The sequence below is a fragment of the Pseudochaenichthys georgianus genome, chromosome 17 (assembly GCF_902827115.2).
Source record: "Pseudochaenichthys georgianus chromosome 17, fPseGeo1.2, whole genome shotgun sequence".
Classification (NCBI taxonomy): Eukaryota; Metazoa; Chordata; class Actinopteri; order Perciformes; family Channichthyidae; genus Pseudochaenichthys; species Pseudochaenichthys georgianus.
The window spans coordinates 259,207-282,707 of NC_047519.1; the positions used below are offsets into that span (position 1 = coordinate 259,207).

The 23,501-nt window shown below is 43.6% G+C and overlaps 1 pseudogene; it reads right to left on the reverse strand.

Moving 5' to 3' along the window:
- Positions 1 to 4,353: 4,353 nt before the first annotated feature.
- LOC117462103 (zygote arrest protein 1.S-like) lies at positions 4,354 to 6,097 on the reverse strand (annotated as a pseudogene).
- Between the last annotated feature and the right edge of the window lie 17,404 nt (positions 6,098 to 23,501).

Genomic DNA, 23,501 nt, shown 5'->3' on the forward strand with positions numbered 1-23,501 from the left:
CTGCACTGTCAGAAGCCAAATGAGCAACATTGTATTACATATGTTAAAAAAGGTCATGTCATATAGCTTATTTGACTTATTTTAAACTCATAATATGCTACTTTAATGTTATTGGCTGGGTTTACCATGGACATTAAAAGTACAATAAAACTACTATAAACGATATGAACTATAAATACACTGTTACCGTATACCCTGTTACAAGATGTCCTTTGTCTTTTTGATTGAATAGATAACAGTTATAGACTTCCTGTCATTGTGGTAACATCAGCGATAACGTTTTTTATAAGGTGGGGATTTTTGAACAGTTGTTGACCATACATGGAGGTTTATAGTGATGGTCAGCGTTAGTCCTGGCTGGCAGCCTTCATCAGCTGCACATCCTATCTGAGATCCACCAGAAGCTTCTGTCAGTGTTCTACTGTATGTTCATATAGCTGACAGTGAGTCCAGAGCCGTGCTCACACAGCGACAGGTCACAGAGACGACGAGAAGACTATCACACATGTTGCTTCTGCTGGGGAGTCTGCTGCCTGAGTCCTGCTGAAGGGAAGGTTACGCCTTTGTAAGTCCAATCACATTATAAGATAACATCAGATGTCCCTTATTGATCCCAAGTTGGGACATTTTATAAAAGTGATACTAAACCAAAGTAGAAAAAAAATCATATACATATATAATTCATGTGTGCAATTTGTAGGGTTTAAGAATACATTCAAATGTAGATGCAATGACTGTGAGTACAAATGAAATTGTTAAGGGTGACTGAAGGGGAGGAAACAGAGTGGTTCAATAAAGAAACAGAGCAGGGATTATTCATATTATTATTATCAGTGGTAGTGTAACTAGAACATGTGAGTCTATCTGTCTGCATTAGATGTAGTAAGTATTAGAAATGGCGGCACAGCCATATTAGCAAAGATCATAGTCATCGATCGATGTTTGCTGTACAACCGCAGTAATGATCACTGTGTGTGAAAACGATGATACACTATTTATGTAAAAAGCCTTGTAAGAAAAGGGTACGTGTGCAAGGAGAACTCTCTGACCCAAAATGCATTGCACATGCAGTATATTTCAGAATGTTTTCTTAATCCTCGTGTACACGACTTTCATTACGTATATGCAAACGTATTATATTTTCTCTCAATCTGCCCATTGATATGTAACTGTATATTGGACTACTTGTAAAATAACGCTGTGCAATACTATTGACTATTTATCTGCTACTTCATTCATGTTAAATGTTAGATTTGTATTTTATTAACGTGTGCTTGCCTCTTTATTTATCATCTTAGTCTACTCTTTTATTTGGTCTTTATGTGCACTATTTTGAAGCTATTGTGATTATTTCCGGAGATTATGGGCTTCTGTCCTCTGGAGAAGGCTTCAACCTGAGCTGTGAGTTCTGCTCCCTGAGGGCCCACCATGTGGCCCAACTGTGGAGGAGCGCCCCCCAGGAGGGAGATACCATCTCTGCAGAGCTTCTCTGACCTTGACATTTAATATGGCATGAATTAAGTGTACTTTTGATTATGCCACACACTTTTAAATGTTGCGACAATATAAGCTCTCCTGTTGTAAAGGACGATGTTGATGGTTTTGGTATCGTTACATTTTTATTGTATTTTGTCCAAAGCAACTTATAATATGTGCATTCAACTCGTCTGCCCTGTCTTAATCCAATATTGAGTTGGTTTGGTTTTAGTCAAAGATTTCTTTAATGGAATTGTAAAAACATTTGTCATGCTAAATTACTTTTTCTACAAGAAACGTATGCTGCACAGGTCTAGTAAATAAAACATTGAAACTGTTGATTTCGCACACTTCTTTGTGAAGAACCTCTGTTTTACAGATCTGTTGAAAGAATTAACTTATTTAATTTTTTTAAGAAAGTCTTAGCTGACTTATAATATTTAGTCGAGAACAGTTTGACAGTCAATGATGTGGATACATTGCGAAAATCATGCAAGCACATCAAATTAATCAAATACGATGTAGTAGCCTACTTCCTTAATCCAATGGAGTGCATGGTGTTCATGAGTGATGGTATGGTCAGCAAAGATATGAGCACTTTTAACAATGTGTACCTCCATCTAAAATAGCATCAGAGGAAAGGTTCGTACAGTCTGAAGTGGTTTAGTTTCACTCTGCTACAGTACACACTGTGTTAGTACACTAGCCTTTGTGAGCTGTGGGTATCAGACCCCTCCAACACAACGACCCCTCCCCCACAGAGGACAGAACCCTGAAACTACTTGATGAAAACACCCAGGTCTGGTGCTAAAGTGCATCTCTATGGTAACATCTGTGCTGTCTCATCGGAGAGAATGTCTCTTGTCAACATGAGCTCCGCCCTCCCTGATGTGACCCTGGTTCTGAGGATCCGCTCTGCCACCCCGGCCCACAGCGGGGATTACTTCTGCATGACCCAGCCGCCGGACACCATCAGCCCCAAGGTCTGCACCCAGATAGCAGGTTAGATGACCGCCTTTAAAACGACCGTTTCAACTGAAAGGTGATCGTTAGGAATATATCATACGTTTATAATGAACTGAAATAATGATGTTTGACATAGCAACATTGGTGTTTTGTTAAAATATTAGGACAATCTATTCATATGAACATTTTAAAATGACTTATGTATTTCATAATATTAAACACTTTGTAGCTGAGTAGCCTATTGCATGATGAACCGGCCCCTCTCCAGACAACATCCAGCCCCCCCCACTGTGACAGCAGCCAGCAGCACAGCAGGGCCACAGGTGGGAGCGCACTGTGTGTCGGGACTCTGTTTAAGAGTTATAGATTCTCTCAACACTGATAACATCTAATGTCCATCTGATATCATATTCCATATCTCAACCACAGCCACATAATAAATACATCCTATGCCTGTTAGGAGTTCATCCCGTGCCTGGAGTAAGACACGTAATCAAATAAAAATAGTTTTAGAGATTTAAAAGAGGAAACAATGTCAGCCTGCCTGAGCTGCCGGGAAGGTAAAGGCTGTCGCCCCCGGCCCTGCCAGAGGACCTCAGCAGTGTTCCGCTCACAGAGATGTTAGGCATGCAAGGCTTTAACAAAGAACATGTTAAACATATGTAGGTAACAAGTGAAGGGCAGCAAGGATTGATATGATGTAGTAACTTCTGTTGCAAACCTGGCAGTGATTTGTACATTTGTAAATAAGATCTGTGGCAAACACATGTTTATAATACTTATATACATCAATGCTTGTATTGACTTTTAAATGAGGGAACCGGAAGTGGACATTCTAACTCATTTCTACAGCTCTCTGATAGTAGCAGACAGTAAGCCAATGCTGACTTTGACCTTTGACCAGAGCAGTGTCAGTGCTGTGCATAAAACCAAACCAGACTGTCAATTTGCAGATTCTAGAGACAACACCAAGAGACACATTTCTTTCTAAAAAACGTGGGTAAAAATGTTGGGTAACAGACGGTCCTAAAGTGACTTTAAAGTGACTTAAAACAGAGAGAGGGACTTATGTGTGCTCAAAGCAGTTTGAAAGGCAACAGTGTCTGCAAGAAAATGCTGGAAGTCACAGAAACTGAAATTCCTTCCTGTTGTGTTGTCTGAGAATGTGGTCAAACCACCGACGCATGAGCCTCACAGCGTCATTGCACTTTAGGAGTCAATCAGGACATGTTTTAAATGTATCCCGCGGTTTTGATGGCACTGCTTTGGGGCACCATCCACTGCTGAGAGTGTGAATCGATTGAAGGAATTAAAATCATTCAAAGGCTTTATTTATTATGCACAGCTATAGTGAAGTTTTAGCTATTACAATCTTGAGTCTCAGGCTCTTCCAACAATGTGACATACAATATACTTAACAAAATTAAAATAAAATACATAAGATAGCACAATAGACAATATGGTTCAAGTAAGCTGCAAATATGATTTACATAACACTTAATTAGAAATCAATATTGTGGAGTACAATACATTAACTATATTGTAATTATATATACATGTGAACATATGAGGACTATAAACAGATACAAATGGCCCATATGTTATGGGGGCTGATGAGACTAGACTGGGTTAATTATTCCCATCTCATGTCTCTTCTAATTTCACTTGTTTATGTATTTTGTCCTATTTTACTCCTTCCTCAAACCCTGCCTCTCTTCATCTCTGTGTATGTTGCAGTTTTGCCTCTGGGAGATTTTATTAAATTAAAATATGCATCCTCTGTCCATGCAGCTCTGCAGGGTCAGCTGTGGTACTGGATCCTGCCCTGCTCCTCTTCAGTTTGGCCTGCCTCGCTGTGAAATACAAGAGAGCATGAGAAGAAGAAGAAGATCTCTCCTGCTACAAGCTGGCTCTGCTTGTAACATAAGGACAACAGTTCCACACCGGAGTTGCCCAAAACAAGCATTTATTTTATGCAACACAGTGGTTACAAACAAGAATAAAACAGAACAAAGGTGCGGTGTCCTGCTGCACCGAGCCGGGCAGCTGAGAGAGAGCGAGAGCCTGTTCTGCAGCCCTGTTATATCCTGGAATCAGCGCCACAGGTGGGTCCCATCACTGCTGATTACAACAAACAGGTTACAGCAGCACCACCTGGTGGACAACCACAGGGTTGTCACACCCCCCCCCATAAAAGAAGTGTCCCCAAGACACTGAAACATCCAAACAAATAACAGAGCTTATACTTACAGCTACTACATGAAACATACATGTATTTAATTTTTCCTTACAAAAATAGTTTATGTTTAAGTTACGCTCCAGGATAATTAGGGGAACAAAGATTTTTTGAGATTGCTTCAAATAAACCACCAAAAGATCTCCATCTACTCGCTGGTAGGAGAATATATGAAGATCTTAAAGTCCGTTACGAGAGTCAACTTCCATTTGTGGCATGTACTGAATGTCTGCTGAGGAATGGGAGCTTCCAAACCCGAGCGAACATGCAGGGCAGCTCAGACGAGGTATTTGAAGCTGTAGGTGGCGTCGCAGGACAACCTCGAGCCCTTTCAGCGACAACACAGGTCCTGGCGGTGAGGCCTCTTCATGTTAATGTGCCGCAGATTCTTCTCACAGTTGCAGGTAGTCTGAGAGCAGTCCTTGCAGAGGATGGGCTCCACCCTGTAGGGGTTAAACCCAACCTGACACCTCCGGCAGAGCTGCTTGTTGTACACCTTACTGGTTCCAGGGATGCACCAAACATACGCACTCTCCCGCCGGATGTTGCATTTCTTGCAGTGGAAAAAGCCACAACTCTGCTCCAGGAACTGAAAGCTGGACCCCTTTGTAGACCTGTGGAAAGTTGTCGAAGTCCTTCCCGGTGTCCTCTTCGCCACTGTCACCCTTCTCACATTCATGTCCTGACTCAACGTGATCCACGGATTCGTTGGCTTCTCCTTCACCCGCATAGCTGAGTTTCTTCCTGGAGATTCTGCGGTCGAACACGAGGGAGTAGATTGACAGGCCGCAGGAAGCGCATGTGGCTCACCGGTGTAGTGCAGTACGGGGCCTTCCCCTCTGCTTTAACCAGCCCCGGGCTCTTGGGGGACTTTGACAGGGCCACTCCCTCTGAACAGAACAGCGTTTTAGGACCCAGCGAGCACTGCACGGTTTTATCCACTTTGACATTCACCTGCACACCGCACTCTTTGGTGATGCCTTTCCTCAGTGGGACTGGTGAACTGCGGTGAACCTGGGATAAACGCTCCTGCAAAGTTGGATCCTCCTGCTGCTTCTGTGCCAATTCACTACGAGAGACAGACAATGGAACAACAGGTAGCGCCAAAACAATATTCTCAGAAATGACTTTTTTACCTTGTGCTTTATAGGTCTGGGCTCGTGTTACTGCACAAGCTGGAACTACCTTTGTCAGCTTCTTCTCAGGGTCAGCAAGCTCGCCCCTCACTGGCTTAGAGGACACCACTGGTGAAAGAGGCCCATCAGGCCACACTCTGCCGCCAGCCAAGTCATTTCCGAGGATGACTGCCACTCCCGGAACAGGCAAAGATGGCTGGACTCCCATGGCAACCTCACCCTGCCGTAAATCACAGGACAACACCAACCGATGCTTTGGAGCAGACAACAACTGCATCCCCATTCCCTTGAACAATACACCACTTCCAGTGTCAGTTACCGAGGGAAATGGAAGAACGCCCTCAGTTATGTATGAATCCATAGCACCTGTGTCTCTCAGTATCTTAACAAAGACATTTTTTCACTTCCTTGCAAAGACACATAACCCTCTCGTATGAAAGGGGCATACCCTGGATCAATTTCATCTGCCAACTGGGAGGGGCGAGGTTTCACCTGCAGGGCTGGTCCGTAGTTAGAAACCGCAGCAGCAACTGGTTGCGGGGTAGTATAGAGTTTAACCGCAGCTATGGCCTCATCCCTAGCAACCTGGTGGGGAGAAGCTGCAAGGGCAACAGGCCTGGGAAACTGAACATTTTGGAGTCCCTTGGTTTTTGCAAGTACTGGGCATTCCTTTTTCTGGTGTCCTTTACTCAAACAAAAGTAGCAAGTACTTGGATCTACTTTACATCTGGGGTCACCAGACCAGTTATTTCTGCTCCCCCAGTCAAATCTCTCCCCTGAATGAATCTTGTGTGTTAACGTGTATTCATCAGCTAGTCTGTTGCATTGTTAACCTTATTCTCATTCAGGTACGTAGCAACGCATTCTGGAATAATATCTTTTAATTGTTCAAGAAGGAACAGTTCCCTCAAATCATTAAGATGTACTACTTCGGAAGCCGTGAGCCACCGATTACATTTCATCGTCAGCTCCCGAACAAGTTCCACATAGGTCTGTCCTTCTGACTTCCTTAGCTTCCTGAACTGCTGACGGTAGGCCTCAGGCACCAACTCATAAGCTTTTATCACTGCAGTCTTTACCCTTAAGTAATCTTCACTGTCAGCCATACTTAATGCAGAAAATGCTTCTTGAGCCCTGCCAGTTAACACACTGTAACAGCAATGTTTTCTCTGAATCAGACCACTGTCGTCTTTGGCTAAGTCGCTCAAAAAGTCCAACAAAAGAATCTACAGTCTTCTCCTCGAATTTCGGTAACAACCTCAAGTTATAAGCTACATCAAAAGTAGCCGGGGACACCCCAGAAGAAAGCTTACAAGTTGGACCTCATCCAAGAGGGTAACGCTCTTGTTGCAATTCAGCTTCCCGCACCACTGTAGTTAACCTTAAACGCTCCATCTCAGTTTCCTGGTCACAAGCTCTAGCCCGGTCCTCACGAGCACTTACTCGTTCCTCACGTTCAGTGTCTTGTTGGTACTGCAGCAGCATTACTTCCTTTCTCTGTTCAAATGTCATTTCACCAAAGTCAAACAAAGAAAAACCTGCACTTCTGACGCTCTGGATTTATATCTGCCTTCGCCAACTCCTCCTCGGAGCCATCATCGACAGCCCCTGCTGGCAGAACTTCTTGCAGTATCAACTGGGCCTGTAACATAGTCACTATGGTGTCTTTACGACCTTGCTTTGGAACGTCTACCTCAAAATGCTCTGCAATTTTTAACAGTTGGTCTTTAGTACATTTGTCCAGTAGTTCCACACTGGGACACTTCACAACATCTGTCAATGTAGCCATGATTATGCAAACTCCCTTGAACCCGGTGCACAGACACCTAAAAATATATATATTTTTTTGTTTCACTCTGGAATACCTCTCCCCTAGCTAACTGCCTACCCAATACTAGCTATCTTGTCTCACCCTAGTCTTCATGCATGGCACGACAGGTGTTTAAAACACTTACCCAATGACCCGGTAAAGCCCCACACCAGGAACAAACTGTCTACACAATCAAGGCAAACAAATCAAGTAAACAACTATCACCTGGTTCTTGGATCGGACGAGCCCCCATATGTTACAAGCTGGCTCTGCTTGTAACATAAGGACAACAGTTCCACACCGGAGTTGCCCAAAACAAGCATTTATTTTATGCAACACAGTGGTTACAAACAAGAATAAAACAGAACAAAGGTGCGGTGTCCTGCTGCACCGAGCCGGGCAGCTGAGAGAGAGCGAGAGCCTGTTCTGCAGCCCTGTTATATCCTGGAATCAGCGCCACAGGTGGGTCCCATCACTGCTGATTACAACAAACAGGTTACAGCAGCACCACCTGGTGGACAACCACAGGGTTGTCACACCCCCCACAGCTGAGATTTGGTTTTAAAACATTATTCCATATTTTAATTCCTGCATTGCTTCTGTCCTCAAATTAAACATGTCTGGATGCCTCTATAGAGTTGATCTTCGTGCTTCCCTGGAGATTGTTAATGTTTTTGTTTGGCTTTATTTGTGTTACATTACATTAATCAAACATGGAAATGGTTTTCAATTCACTCTTTGCATCTGAGTGGTTTTGTTTCTTTTTGGTATAAATAAACTTGATGGTAGGGGATCAAATGATCAATTATTTGTATGTTTGTCATTGTATAATGGTGTGTGACCATACTGCATAACATTAATAACAAATCCCAATGCAGAGACAGCAAACAGAGTTTCTCAAAGTAGATATAAATCACGTGGGAGTAAATGCTACATAATATTTTCATTTTCATTTAATCGTTTATCCGTTTATTTGAACCGGGACAGTGCACATCGATGAACACTAAAACAAAACAATGCTTACAAGCGTAAATGAGCTGGATTTTAGCTTTAAGCTAATTTCCATCCGTAGTCCCCTCACATACAAGAACATGACATTTATAAACATAGCAAAAATAAATACATGACATGCAGCATACACGCATTTACCACATGGCAGTACAATGTAGCAGCTACGGTATATAATGTGCAAGATAAGATAAAAGTGCTACATCAAGTGCAAGAGGAGTGCATTAGTGCATTAGCGCTGATTGCACGTCTGTTTGTTGCTCAACCATTCTCTGAGTTGACCTTTAAAACTATTGAAAGTGGGACAATCCCGTATCTCAGTTGGGAGGCTATTCCACAATGAGCTGCCTTTAATTCAGGGGTGGGGAACCTCCGGCCCCCGGGGCGTATATGGCCCGCGAGACCATTTGGTAATTTATAAACACGCAAAAAAGAAAACAATTAAAGAAATCTAGACCGCAAAAAAATTAAACAAGCGAGTGCCTGTTTTTCCTGGCCAAGGTCAGGGTCCTTGAACACAACACGAGCCTAACGTGTCATCACGTGGTATATGTCTTGTCTTGTGCAGTTCTGACGGAGAGCACCAGAACGTCGCTCCGGCCAACAATTGCAGTTGGGCCTACCCAGAGCCGTATAATAGAAGAGTTACGACAACGGAAGTTCAAAAACGGTTATCGTCACGTGGTTCATGTAGACGAGGATCGTTCCCCGGAAGTTCATGGCGGGCAATGTGAATGCATTGATAACAGGAGATAGAACTACGATTTTTGGTAATTATTAGTGAATAAAGATTTTGATTTGCAATATTTATACAACAAATCGATATGTGTATGTATTTACATCAATATGTTTTAAAAAATAAAATAGAATTTGCTAATATTAAGTGATAATATTAGGATTAGTGTGAACAGCTAGTTTACATGTTACTAACAGTGCCTTGGTTAAAGAGCCTGTTGCTGTTTATTTATAGCTTTGAATTCTTTCAAACCAATATTATCTTCTTAAACTTGTATGGTAGTCAGGAGGATCACTTTCTAATGTTTATTGATACATTTAGAGGGAGGGGATCTAAAGTAATGCTTTACAATTCAGATTAGATTCATTTCTACCATTTTCTTAAATTCATGGTAGTTTCAGTAATCCCCTGGTAACTGAGGACACAAGTTATCTAAATGACTAATGTCATCTTTATGGCTTTCAGAAAGGACAGGAGACCGACAGGTGGCTATCAAAGGACTAGCAGCAGCAGCATATGATGATGATGATGATGATGATGATGATGATGATGATGATGATGTTAAATGTGTTGTTTTAGGAACATCCATTGCAAATACATGGAATTCAATAAACATTGAATAGCATATCATGCAGTTTGTCTGTGCCTTTTCCTCCGTGTTGTCCTGGTTTGCTGTGCTGCCTCCTAGTCGCCACCATGGTTTGCTGTGCTGCCTGGGGATGCTCCAATCGCTCAGAGAAAGGAGTACGAATGTACGGCTTCCCCACTGACACAGAGCGGAGGAAGCAGGAGCAATTTCACGACCAACAGCAACAAAATATGTGATTTATATACAAACACTGCATTTACACTTTTTCACAAAACGAAAACCACACCATTGGGAAAGCTTAATGTTTTGTTAAGGCTTCCCAAAGTTATATTTATCTAATATTTAACTCCCTCCACCCCCGCATACAATCCCGTTTAGATGCCCCTCTTCTCTAATTCAACAATGTTGGACGAAATGACATTAAGAGAACGGAATTTACAATTGAAAGGCTGTTCAACGTGTGTTGCTAACTTGATCGGTATCCTAGCTTAATCTGTTATCTGTAAACGTTCCCTAAATCTACTAATTTAGGGATAATCCACTGACATCCTTTAATACACATGTTCATTAGAATCAGATGTACTGATAATATCTGCAATATAAATCTTCAAACTTCTTCTTACCTTTAAAAGTCCGTCACGAACGGTCTATTATGCTGCAACTCTACAGCTCTGCTAGCCTTGGCAACTTTGTTGTTATTAGCATCTGGTTAGCTAGCTATGCTAACGAATATATATGAGAGGCAGTGGCAAACCGTGTCTATCACAACTGGACCTTCTGTAGACACACACACACCCCCACCCCCCCCGCCGCCGCCACCCCCCCCTCCCGCCGTTATAATGTCCGTCTTTTCACTGAATTGTCGTCTTGAAAAGGGTACTCACAACAATTCCGCAACAACTTCATCTTCACCTGTTGCACTTGTCATTTCAACGTTAAAAACAATAAAACGGCATGAATTGCTTCGTCGCATTCATCTAGATCAGGGGTGCCCAACCTTTTTTGAACCGAGAGCTACTTTTAAAGTTGCCAGTCTGCCGAGATCTACCAGTCCAAATAGAGAGGCGTAGCCATTACTGACAGCCTACTACCAGGTAAATACACACTTCTACTTGTATAAAACTGACCTTTGTACGATTAATACCTCGTAAAATACTGCAGATCCTTTATCTTAGTATTTAACTGAAGTTACACAACAGTGTTGTTGATACAGAGTTGGAGTTTATTCACACGTCACACACTACAGTGGGTAATGTTTTCAAGAAACATTGAACAGTGCTGCCACATATGACTCAGGAAAAAAAGAAAAGACTCTGAACCCTTTCTTTGCCATTATATAAAAATAGTGTTGCTACAAAAGTATAAATAGCTGAACAGCTAGCTCTGCCGGCGGGTCTCTGTGGTCTCGCACTGACGGCTGCTGACCTAGCAGCAGGACCAAAATCCACACCATCGGAGGACTGGGGGCCCGCACCGAGGGCTAAAAGCACAGCAGCGGGGAACCATGCATCACCAGCTGGCTACACACGAGGCCGGCTAGCAAAACAGCTAGCTCGGCCGGAGGATCTCTGTGGGCTCGCGCCGGCGGCTGCTGGCCTAGCATCTGGACCAACATCCACACCATCGGAGGACTACGGGACTGCGCCAATGGCTAGCAGCCTAGCGTCAGAAATCCATAAAAAACCAGCTAGCTTTGACTGCTCCACTGTCAACAACGGCACCGAGGTAAAGCCTAGAAATCCTGTATTTAAAAAACACCAGTGAATCAAGCTAAAATAGTGTGGGATCCTCGGTGCAAGCCGAAGGGACTATTCAGTGGACATTTACATTTCCGCAGCATCTGCAATAAATATGAACAGCTAGAACATCTCCTCCTTGAGTCCAATATTGACTGTTTGGGAATATCGGAATCTTGGCTAAAACAGTCGTCACCATCCACTCTTGTATCTATGTCAGGATATAATGTGTTTAGGAAGGACAGACTGAAGGGAAAAGGAGGGGGTGTGTTGCTTTATGTGAGGAATACCTTTACTTGTAGGGAGAGTACTCCCAGCTAATATTGAATTTGATTGTGTTGGTGTGAAAATCAAACTATCTGAGGAAATGTCCCTCACCATGATTTGCCTGTATCGACAACCCACCGCCAAGGTGGATTTATATGACCAAGTAAAACTCCTGCTGAATTCCTGTGACTCCAACAAAGAGCTAATTATTGTAGGAGACTTTAATATCAACTGGAATGACAAACAAAATAGAAAGAGCTTAAAACGGATCATGGATAAACACAACTTAATACAACTAATGGATCAACCGACTAGAATAACCAAAACCTCCAAGACTATGATAGTTTTATTATTTACAGACAAAGCTGACAGAATAGTTAAAACATACAACTTCCTGACTGGTCTTTCTGACCATAATCTTGTTCTTTTTGCCAGGAAACTCTCAAAAAAAGGTTCATGGCCACACCTAAAACCCCTGCCTTGGGTTCACGCTTCATCCCCAAAAACCTGCAACAGCGTTTCATGGAGGCAGTGAAAATGATTGATTGGGGGGACACTCTCTCCTCTGAAGACATTGGTGAAAACAGTGTTTATATCTAAAATTAACGATGCAATGTCTTCCTTCTCAAGGAAAGGGTGCATTAGGGACAGGAAGGAACATCATCTTCCCTGGCTGAATCTACAGTGCAGGAATCTCATGACATCTAGAGACCAACTACTAAAGCAGAGCTTGAAATCCGGACTATCCACTGATAGACAGAAATTCACTCATGCTCGTAACAAGGTAACACAAACAATAAGACAGGCCAAAGCAAACTTTTTCATCAACATAATTGAAGGTGAGAAAGGTAAGAGTAAAAACTTTTGGCAAATCCTAAATAAACTATTAGGTAAACATACAAACAGGTAGAATGTACTAGAATTAAAAAATCAATGATGCCCTGATAAAAGACCCTGCAGTGTTGACCAGCTCTCTAAATGACTATTTTGCACTACTTTTTAATAGTTGTATTAACTTATTAACTGATCGACATCAGAGATGCAAAATATCATCCCTGTGTTTTTTTATATTGTGAACTGTATTTAAATAATGTGCGGGCATGTATGCATGTTGGTATGGATATGTGAGCATGTTTAATGTGTATATGTTTATATAGATATATATTTATTCGTTTTATGTGGATATGCACTGCGAAGATTGCTTTTTTAATTTCGTTGTACCTGGTGCGATGACAATAATGGAATTCTATTCTATTCTATTCTATTTTATAAATAGTGCTCTGGACATTACAAAGCTCTTCCCGCCATCTGAGGTCTCCCCTAGCCCGATTGTGGATACACACCCCGTTTTTGACCTGGAGGAAATCACAGAGGTGGAGGTAAAAAATATAATTTGAGGTAGCACGCTCCTTCCCAGCTGACCTGAGAGTGGAAGCTGTGGGACTGCTGAGTGTCCTCTCAAAGCTGGACTTCAGATTCATTGCGCTTCTCATCAACAAGATTGTGATGCTTCTTGAACCACCTAATAGAATGCTACAATCGAAAGACATCGATTGTATCTCCTTTGCCTTCTGGCTCAGCTCCCTTTTCGTCACAACGGTGCGGTAAAGCGACTGCAGTACCGCTCCCGCTGCTCCGATTCTCCGGCCCATCTCACGCTCCATTGTTCCCTCACTCGAGAACAAGACCCCAAGATACTTGAACTCCTTCACTTGGAGTAAGGACTCATTCCCTACTTGGAGTGGACAGTCCATCGGTTTCCTGCTGAGAACCATGGCCTCAGATTTGGAGGTGCTGATCCTCATCCCAGCCGCTTCACACTCGGTTGCGAACCGATCCAGTGAGTGCTGAAGGTCGCAGACCGATGAAGCCATCAGAACCACATTCATCTGCAAAAAGCAGTGGTGCAATCCTTACTCCACCGAACTGCAGACCCCCCCCCCCACGACTACGCCTCGAAATCCGATCCATGTATATTACAAACAGGATTGGTGACAAAGCGCAGCCCTGGCGGAGGCCAACCCTCACCGGAAATGGGTCCGACTTACTTCAGAGGACCCGGACACAGCTTTCGCTTTGGATGGCCCTGAGTAGAGACCCCCTCACCCCATACTCCCGCAGCACCTCCCACAGTAACTCCCTGGGAACTCGGTCATACGCCTTCTCCAAGTCTACAAAACACATGTAGACCGGATAAGTGTACTCCCAGGCCCCCTCCAGGATCCTTGCGAGAGTAAAAAGCTGATCCGTCGTTCCACGACCAGGACGGAATCCGCATTGTTCCTCCTCAATCTGAGGTTCGACAATCGGCCTGACCCTCCTTTCGAGTACCTTAGAGTAAACTTTCCCCGGGAGGCTGAGTAGTGTGATGCCCTCTGTGTGACGGGGTTCTAATTGTCCGTCCGAAAACACTGGCCTAGTCGGTTGGGTAAGCTCCAAAACTTTATTTAGATCAGCAAAACATAAAATAACGAACCAGCACAACTTAAACAAAACAAAATAAACGTCCAAATCAGACCGTCCATCACTCCCGGAGAGTAAACTTTGAGCATGGTACACCGACTTTTATTTTTGTACTCTATTTTATATTTTATTTTTTGATTTCTTATTATTATTACAATTATTTGTCTTTTATTATCTCAAAGCGTATCAGTATCCCTTGTTGTGAAGCACTTCGAGATTTGTCTTGGCAGATGAGAAGCGCTATATAAATTAAATATATTATTATTATTATTATTAAACGTGTTCAGCTGTTGCCTTCTCTGCAACGATCTCTCAAACACGTCCCAGCTGTTGCCTTCTCTGCAACATTCCCCGAGTTCCCCTTCCAGGGCCAACCCCGTCCCTTATTAACCCGTAGCCCCTCCCACCAGGCTTACCGTCAATAGGTGACAACAATTACACTCCAAACCACATTTCAATATAACAATCTGACCCAAACATAAACAGGTTAACCACCTCTTAACATAATCATTTAAGAAATTAACAAATACACAATAAATAATACATTGCATGGTTTCTTTTTAGGAAGAGAGCAGGAAATGTTTGGTGTGTGACTGTGTGTGCGTGTGTGTGTCGGCTGTCAGTGGCGGAGTCAGTCACTCATGTGATCCGCTCCGTCACACTCTGTAATTGGCACACACCCTCTGATCCCCCTTTTTAAAGTACTGTTTCCGACTTCCACGCAATGTTGACGACCCAGAGCCTTCAGCATTTCTGGGCGGATCTCATCCACCCCCGGGGCTTTGCCACTGTGGAGTTGTTTAACGACCTCAGTGACCTCCCTCCGGGAGATTGGTGTTGGTCCTCCGTCATACTCCAGCTCTGCCTCTAACATAGAGGGCGGAGTTGTCGGGTTCAGGAGTTCCTCAAAGTGTTCCTTACAACGCCCTAACACTCCATCAGTTGAGGTCAACAACGTCCCATCCTTACTGTACACAGCTTGGATGGTTCCCTGCTTCCCCCTCCTGAGGTGTCGGACAGTTTTCCAGAACAACTTTGGTGCCGCCCGAAGTCCTTCTCCATGTCTTCTCCGAACTTCTCCCACACCCGCTGCTTTGCCTCGGCCACGGATGAGGCTGCTGCCCTTCGGGCCTGTCGGTACCTTGCAACTGCCTCGGGAGTCCCCCGGGATAACAAATCCCTGAAGGCCTCCTTCTTCAGTCGGACGGCTTCCCTGACCACCGGTGTCCACCAGGAGGTTCGAGGGTTACCGCCCCTTGAGGCACCTAGGACCTTGAGACCACAGCTCCCCGCCGCGGCTTCGGCAATAGAGGCTTTGAACACCGACCACTACTGGTTCAATGTCTCCAACCTCCACAGGAATGCCTGAAAAGCTCCGCCGGAGGTGCGAGTTGAAGGCCTCCTGAACTTGGGCCTCCTCCAGACGTCCCAGTTCACCCGAACTACACGTTTGGGCTTATCAGGTCTATCCAGAGGCTTCCCCCGCCACTCGACCCAACTCACCACCAGATGGTGATCAGTTGACAACTCCGCCCCTCTCTTTACCCGAGTGTCCAAAACATACAGCCTCAGGTCCGATGATACGATAACGAAATCAATCATGGACCTTCTGCCTAGGGTGCTCTGGTACCACGTACACTTATGAGCATCCTTATGTTCGAACATGGTGTTTGTTATGGCCAATCCATGACTAGCACAGAAGTCCAGTAACAAACCACCACTCCGGTTCAGATCAGGGGGGCCGTTCCTCCCAATCACGCCCCTCCAAGTGTCTCCATCATTGCCCACATGTGCGTTGAAGTCTCCCAGCAAGACTAAAGAGTCCCCTTCAGGAGCCCCATACAGAACTCTTTCCAGGGTCTCCAAGAAGGGCCGTATACTCTGAACTGCTGTTGGGTGCATAAGCACACACAACAGTCAGAGTTGTCCCCCCCATAACCCGCAGGCGTAGGGAGGCGACCCTCTCGTCCACTGGGGTAAACTCCAACAACGAAGCACCTAACCGGGGACTTGTGAGTATCCCCACACCCGCCCGGCGCCTCACACCTTGAGCAACTCCGGAGAAGAATAGCGTCCAACCCCTATCCAGAAGTAAGGTTCCAGAGCCGACGCTGTGTGTAGAGGTGAGCCCAACCAGATCCAACTGGTACCGCTCCACCTCCCGCACAAGCTCCGGCTCCTTCCCCCCCAGAGAGGTGACGTTCCACGTCCCCAAAGCCAGCTTCTGCCGCCCGGGTCTGGTCCGTCGAGACCCTCCGCTTTCACTGCCACCCTTCTGGCAGCGCACCCGACCCCATCGCTGTTTCCCGTAGGTGGTGGGCCCGTGGGACGGAGAAGCGGAGGTGTTGCTCACATGGCCTTTTCGGGCTGGGCCCGGCCGGGCTCCGTGGCAAGCCCGGCCACCAGACGCTCGCCGACGAGTCCTCCTTCTGGGCCTGGCTCCAGAAGGGGACCCCGGGCTTCCTCCGGGCCGGGTATCCTCACTTCTTGTTTTCTTCTTCATGAGGTCTTTTTGAACCAATCTTAGTCTGGCCCCTTGCCTGAGACCAATTTGCCATGGGAGACCCTACCAGGAACACAAGGTTCCAGACAACACAGCCCCCAGGTTCATCAGGGCACACAAACCTCTCTACCACGGTAAGGTGCTGGTTCTTCAGAACTAAAAGAGTTCTCATGAACTAGTTCTCATGAACCTTTGTGGGAAAAGTACTGCGGTGTGAATGCGCCTTATGTCTATTCTGTACTCAAGCTCACAAAGGGATGTCATGTTATTATTGTACCACTGTGAGGCACTGAAATGTTATGTGCTACTTAAGGACGCAGGCTTTCGTCATATGTAAATGAGGGTGTGTTCACCTGATGCACATTCAGTCCAGATCTATGTGTGTTGTTGTTCTAAGTTAGCTCGGCTGAGCGAAAGGATGCACCTGCAGTGCATAGGAAAATAAACCATGCCCAAGGCGGGCTAAACAGTTCATCGTCTCCGTCTCTACTATTTCTCTCCGAGTGCAACGATGAGGAAGCTGCCATCCGTAACCAGTGTGCCTTGCTCGTGATTTACCAGTGTTTGTGCTGCCACGCACACAATGGTTCAAAAGTGGTTTCTATGTTGCCCTTTATTTGTGTATGTATTTGCGATAAGTGTGCGTCTTCACGCAATGCTGTTGGCCTTGCTGTTTGATATATATTGTGCCACAGGCCCGCAGCACGTGACGGTTTTGTGGTCCCTCCCATGAAAATCATATGCCCTCCCTTTAGATTTGTTTCTGGCGCCGGGTCTGGTAAGAGGTTCTAAGGCTATGCAGATGATTTAGACACCAACTTTATAAAAACACATATCGACGGTCTAATACAGCCAATTACTATGTTAGTAAATCAATCTATCAGCACGAGGGAAATTCCATCATCCTGGAAGGTGGTCACGGTGACACCGATTTTTAAATCTGGGAATAAGGCAATGATGTCCAATTACAGACCAATCAGCATCCTCCCATGTGTCTCTAAGATAGCTGAGAAATGGGTGTCAAAACTAATCACCAAACATTTAGACAAAGGTTTTGCTCCACTCCACTCAATGCAGTTTGGTTTCCGTTCTCACCACTCCACTGAGATAGCTAACTGTGTCTTTGTGGAAAAGGTTAAATGTATGTTGGACACGAGCCCATATGTAGGTGCTGTCTTCCTTGATCTCAGGAAGGCTTTTGACACTGTTGACCACCAAGTACTCCTTACAAAGCTGACTTATTTCAATTTTTCAGCAGATTCAATACATTGGGTTAAGTCTTACTTATCGAACAGAAAACAGTGTGTTTTGGTCAACGGTACCAAATCCCCCTACTTTGTCAACCCTGTTGGGGTTCCACAAGGTTCCATTCTTGGACCATTACTGTTTTCACTATTAATGACTTGCCTAATGTATGTCCTGAGTTCAATGTGCAAATGTATGCCGATGATGCGGTCATCTTTGTACATGTGAAAAACACTGACATTATCTCATCCTGTCTCTCAAATGCTTTGGACGAGGTTCAACACTGGCTGAACAATATTTGCTTACAGTTAAATAAATAAAAAACAGTATGCATGATGTTCAGTAAACGACCAGTCAAATTCGAAGGATCCAATGTGTTTTAAACGGATCAGAATTAGAACTAGTCCCCTAGTTGAAGTCATACTGGACTCGAACTTGACTTTTAAGAGACATATTAAGAAAGTATCCAATACCATTAAATTCAACTTGCAAAATGTTAAACAAATTAGACCTTTCTTAACTGTCAATGCTAGCAAAGTCATACCTCCCACTGTATGATTCTATCCCACATTGAATACTGTTTTGATAAACTGGTCGTTTGCTTGTTGCCACAAACCTGAAACCCATAGAACAGCTGCACAAGAGAGCTGTGTTTGACAGAAAGCCAAATTCATACCACCACTGTACCATCGTTGAAAAACACAATTTCTTGAGTTTTGACAATTTTAAGTCTTTAAAAGTATGTGTTTTTTTTATAAATGTTTACATGGACTGGCCACCCCTCCCTTAGGGGAATTCATCCACAAAAAACACACTTGACGCTGCACTAGGAGTCAGAAACCAGAGGAGACTGTGAGGTCCACCATAGACGGACCACTTTCGGTCAAAATGTTCTAATCAATTAAGGGCAGTTCATTGTGGAATAGCCTCCCAACTGAGATACGGGATTGTCCCACTTTGAACAGTTTTAAAGGTCAACTAAAAGAATGGTTGAGAAACAAACAAACGTGCCATTACCACTAAATGCACTTTAATACAGGGGTATCTCCTCGTGCACTTTATGTAGCACTTTTATCTTCTCTTGCACTTTATGTATCATAGCTGCTACATTGTACTGCCATGTGGTTAATGCTTGTATATGCTGCTCTTGCTCTTTCTGCATATCATGTATTTATTTTTGCTATGTATATAAATGTCATGTTCTTAATCTTCTATGTGAGGGACTACAGGTGGGAAATTAGCTCAAAGCTAAAATCCGGCATGTTTACGTTTTAAAGCATTATTTGTTTTGAATGTTCATCATTGTGCATTGTCCCTCTTCAAATAAACGATTAAATGAAAAAAAATAAAAAAAATAAAATTAAGGGACATTGCACAGTTTTATTGTTCAATAATGGAACCTTTATTTTATTATGTATTATTCTTCTACTGAAAATTAAAGGTGATAAATAATCGATAAAAGACAGATTTTTGTCATGTTCTTAACAAGCACTGTGGTCTCACTCTGTCAGGGGTGGCATCAAGCACATTTGTTGCCCTTTGATCGGCCAATAAAAACACTTTAATTAAACATTTTGGATTTTTAACAAGATAACCTTTGGACATTATATTATAAAATGCACACAATAATGATAATAGGAAAGCGTCCATCTGGTTTATGTGGGCATTTTCAGGATGAGGAGTCTGTTGATCATGTAATCGCAAGAAATTAAAAAAGAAAGTCAAAGAATGCAAGATGATCTGAAGACGGCTGGAATTGTACTCTTGATAATGAAACCGCAGGCTTATCATCAGATTACTCGATTTCTCCTGTGGGAAATTGGGTTTATGTAACAGTTGCTACTTTTAAGAATGAAATAGAATAAAGGATATACATTTTTTTTAATACAAATGTATATATAAACATAAGAAGTTAGTAAAATGTCTAATAATAAAATAAATTACAATACAATACAAGTATTTATGTAAACATAAAATCAATTAAGCAATAATGAGCACATTGTGCTACAATATCAAAATTCAAAGTGAACTTTATTGTCAATCTTGTGTTTGTCTGATACAGACAAGGAGATTATAAATGCTGTTTCTCACAATCCAGAGGAATACAATTTAAATGATATAAAAAAATATATACACATATGTATATATACAGTACATACACACATGTACACCCAATTATGTTTGTATATATATATATGTATATACACACAATATATATATATATATATATACACATACATAATCAGACATAGACGTATACAGTTTATAAAGAAAAGGAAATAAGAAGAAGAGAAACTCTCAAAAGATAAAGGTATGCACCTGTAACATCTCATTTATTTAGTTTGGCTATATTAAGCTGTCATTAAATAATGCCGGTAACCTTAACTCCAATGCTGCTTGTTAGCTGCCTGTGTTTCGTCGTCAGTTCATCAACTAACATTGGAATAATTTCAAACCGTCATACTTCAGAACGATAATATGTATACCTTGCAATAAAAACGTTATAAACAACCATATAATCGTTATTGATTTAGTCACCTTCATTTAGCAAACACCTCAAAGGTAATTGTACTGACAAGCCCTTTGTGTAATTTTCAATACTGGAGGCTTAAGGCGGCGCCAGGATTTTTTTGCTGCAGTAGCTTAGCAGTTGCTATATGACAGCACGGCATTGCTAGTTAATTTTCAAAATAAACAAACAATACCAGTGGGGCCAAGCACGAGCCTGTTCATATTGTAGCGTTCACCGCTATTCAAGATCACTCAAGCCTTCTATGTCGAAAAAGTTCTCTTAATTTACAGAACCAATCAATAGTGTAACACTCATGACTTTCAGGTAACACACACCGGAAAATGCACACACATACACACCTGGAAGGGGCGGTCTCTCCCTAACTCCCACCACCAACAACATTGCCTAAATAACGCACTTTTCCTCCTCTCTGGCCTCATTCTGTGACTCTCGCGGGCAGCGAGAATGTGTATAAATATGATACATTTCATATCAAAGAATGGGGTTGCTAAAGCCGTTGCTAGGCCAATTGTTGGAGTTGCTATAGCAACTCCTAGATACCCCCTGGCGCCGCCCCTGATGTTGTAGCCCATCTTTTGTGAGATATATTATGCCAAAAAAGAATTAGTGTAGGAAGTTGTGTTATTGTTCTCACAGTTCCTATTCTGAAAAAGTCTACATTGTACATACTGAAATTAAAGCTTTATTTAAAGGGGAAAGGAAACACCAATTACAGCTATAATATTCCGGTAGTTTATTCATTTTACAATGGATATTGATCGTAATATTTATTGTACATGATATTACTCGCCAAAAGAAAATTAATTATCCGCCGGCCCGGGTGGGGAATTCCGGGACCCAGGCCGCCGCCATTAGGGGAGTCCCAAATGGTGACGTCACTGGGTGGGTCTTCGCTCCGGGTATCCATACCGGAAGTCACACAACGTAGCAGATATGGCAGCGATGGAGGAATTTTGCAATGAGATCGACGTTTTGAACGATGAATTTGACTATTCGTCGGGAGATGACATTGATGTGGAAGTATCTACAGTTACCAGGCATCCCATGGCCTATGCTTATGAACCGATTCGGTCGAATAGAGTTGCATACGATCCGGAATAAAAAAAAACAACAACACAATGCTAACAGTGAGCCTCTGAATTAGCCCCGAGCGAAAAATGCTAACCTATTACTGCACCGAAAATCACTCCTAGCTCCCTTGTTATTACTTATCCTAGCTGCACATCCAACACATCGTTTATGATCGCAAGGAGACACAGAATCTAACGGTGCTCACCTCAACACTGAAAGATACAAACTCGCGAGGTTATCCACAAAAACGTACATCAAACAAGTGGCGCTAGGTACTAACATACGCCAGGCTAACGGCTTACCTTCCTCATTGTCTGGTCTAAACTGGTCTTCAATGCATTACAACGATAAAAACGATGATGTAGTTAATCCATAGGTTAATATCCAATGGTGGCTGTGTCCCCTTTGAAATGTTCTGATAATCTATAAGCAATACAACTGCAATTCCGTTATCTGCTGTCCGCTCTGTGCTGCGTGCGCTCTGGGATCCTGGCTTCAAATCCGATGTTTTGTAATGAAACCAGGCATCCAGACTCATCAAACCTCATTTTGTGGACATAATCGTCATTTTAAAGTGTTCGCTGCACACACGTGCGTACTGATTCAGCAGTGGATCGGACCATTTCATGGAAATAACCCATGCTTTGAGCAGCTTCTCATCCATTAGTGGCAGCCTATGGAAATGTACTTCTTCCTTCTTTGTATAAAATCCATTTGTGCAGCCTGGGGCAATACAATAAACTCCTGACGACGACCGTTTTCTTGTAATGTAAACTACTGGTGCATTGCACGCCATGTTGTTTGTTATTGAGCTTTGGCCCAGGGAAGCGTACCCACTCAGTGACGTCACTGGGAAAGTCCCGGAGCAATGGAAGCGCCCATGGTCATTAGGCACGTATCTCAAAAAATAAATGTGCGTATCTCGTTTACATTGGAAATAGACTAGATAAATACATTTCCTAATGGGAATATTGTCGCATGGAAAGCAGTTTGAAAAGTGTTTCCTATAGAGATGCCTAATTCTGTAAATAAGTTATTTAACGTGTGTTCTGTTCGGTTTGTGTGTTGAAAGATTTGTGCAATTTAGTATTTTCATTCTATAGCTACCTCTCTGAAGAACCAGCACCTTACCGTGGTAGAGAGGTCTGTGTCCCCTGATGAACCTGGGGGCTGTGTTGTCTGGAACCTTGTGTTCCTGGTAGGGTCTCCCATGGCAAATTGGTCTCAGGCAAGGGGCCAGACTAAGATTGGTTCAAAAGACCTCATGAAAGACGACACAAGAAGTGAGGATACCCGGCACGGAGGAAGCCCGGGGTCCCCTTCTGGAGCCAGGCCTAGAAGGAGGACTCTTCGGCGAGCTTCGGCGAGCTTCGGGCTTGCCACGGAGCCCGGCCGGGCCCAGCCCGAAAAGGCAACGTGGGCAACACCTCCGCTTCTCCGTCCCGCGGGCCGACCACCTACGGGAAACAGCGATGGGGTCGGGTGCGCTGCCAGAAGGGTGGCAGTGAAAGCGGAGGGTCTCGACGGACCAGACCCGGGCGACAGAAGCTGGCTTTGGGGACGTGGAACGTCACCTCTCTGGGGGGGAAGGAGCCGGAGCTTGTGCGGGAGGTGGAGCGTTACCAGTTGGATCTGGTTGGGCTCACCTCTACGCACAGCGTCGGCTCTGGAAACCTTACTTCTGGATAGGGGTTGGACTCTATTCTTCTCCGGAGTTGCTCAAGGT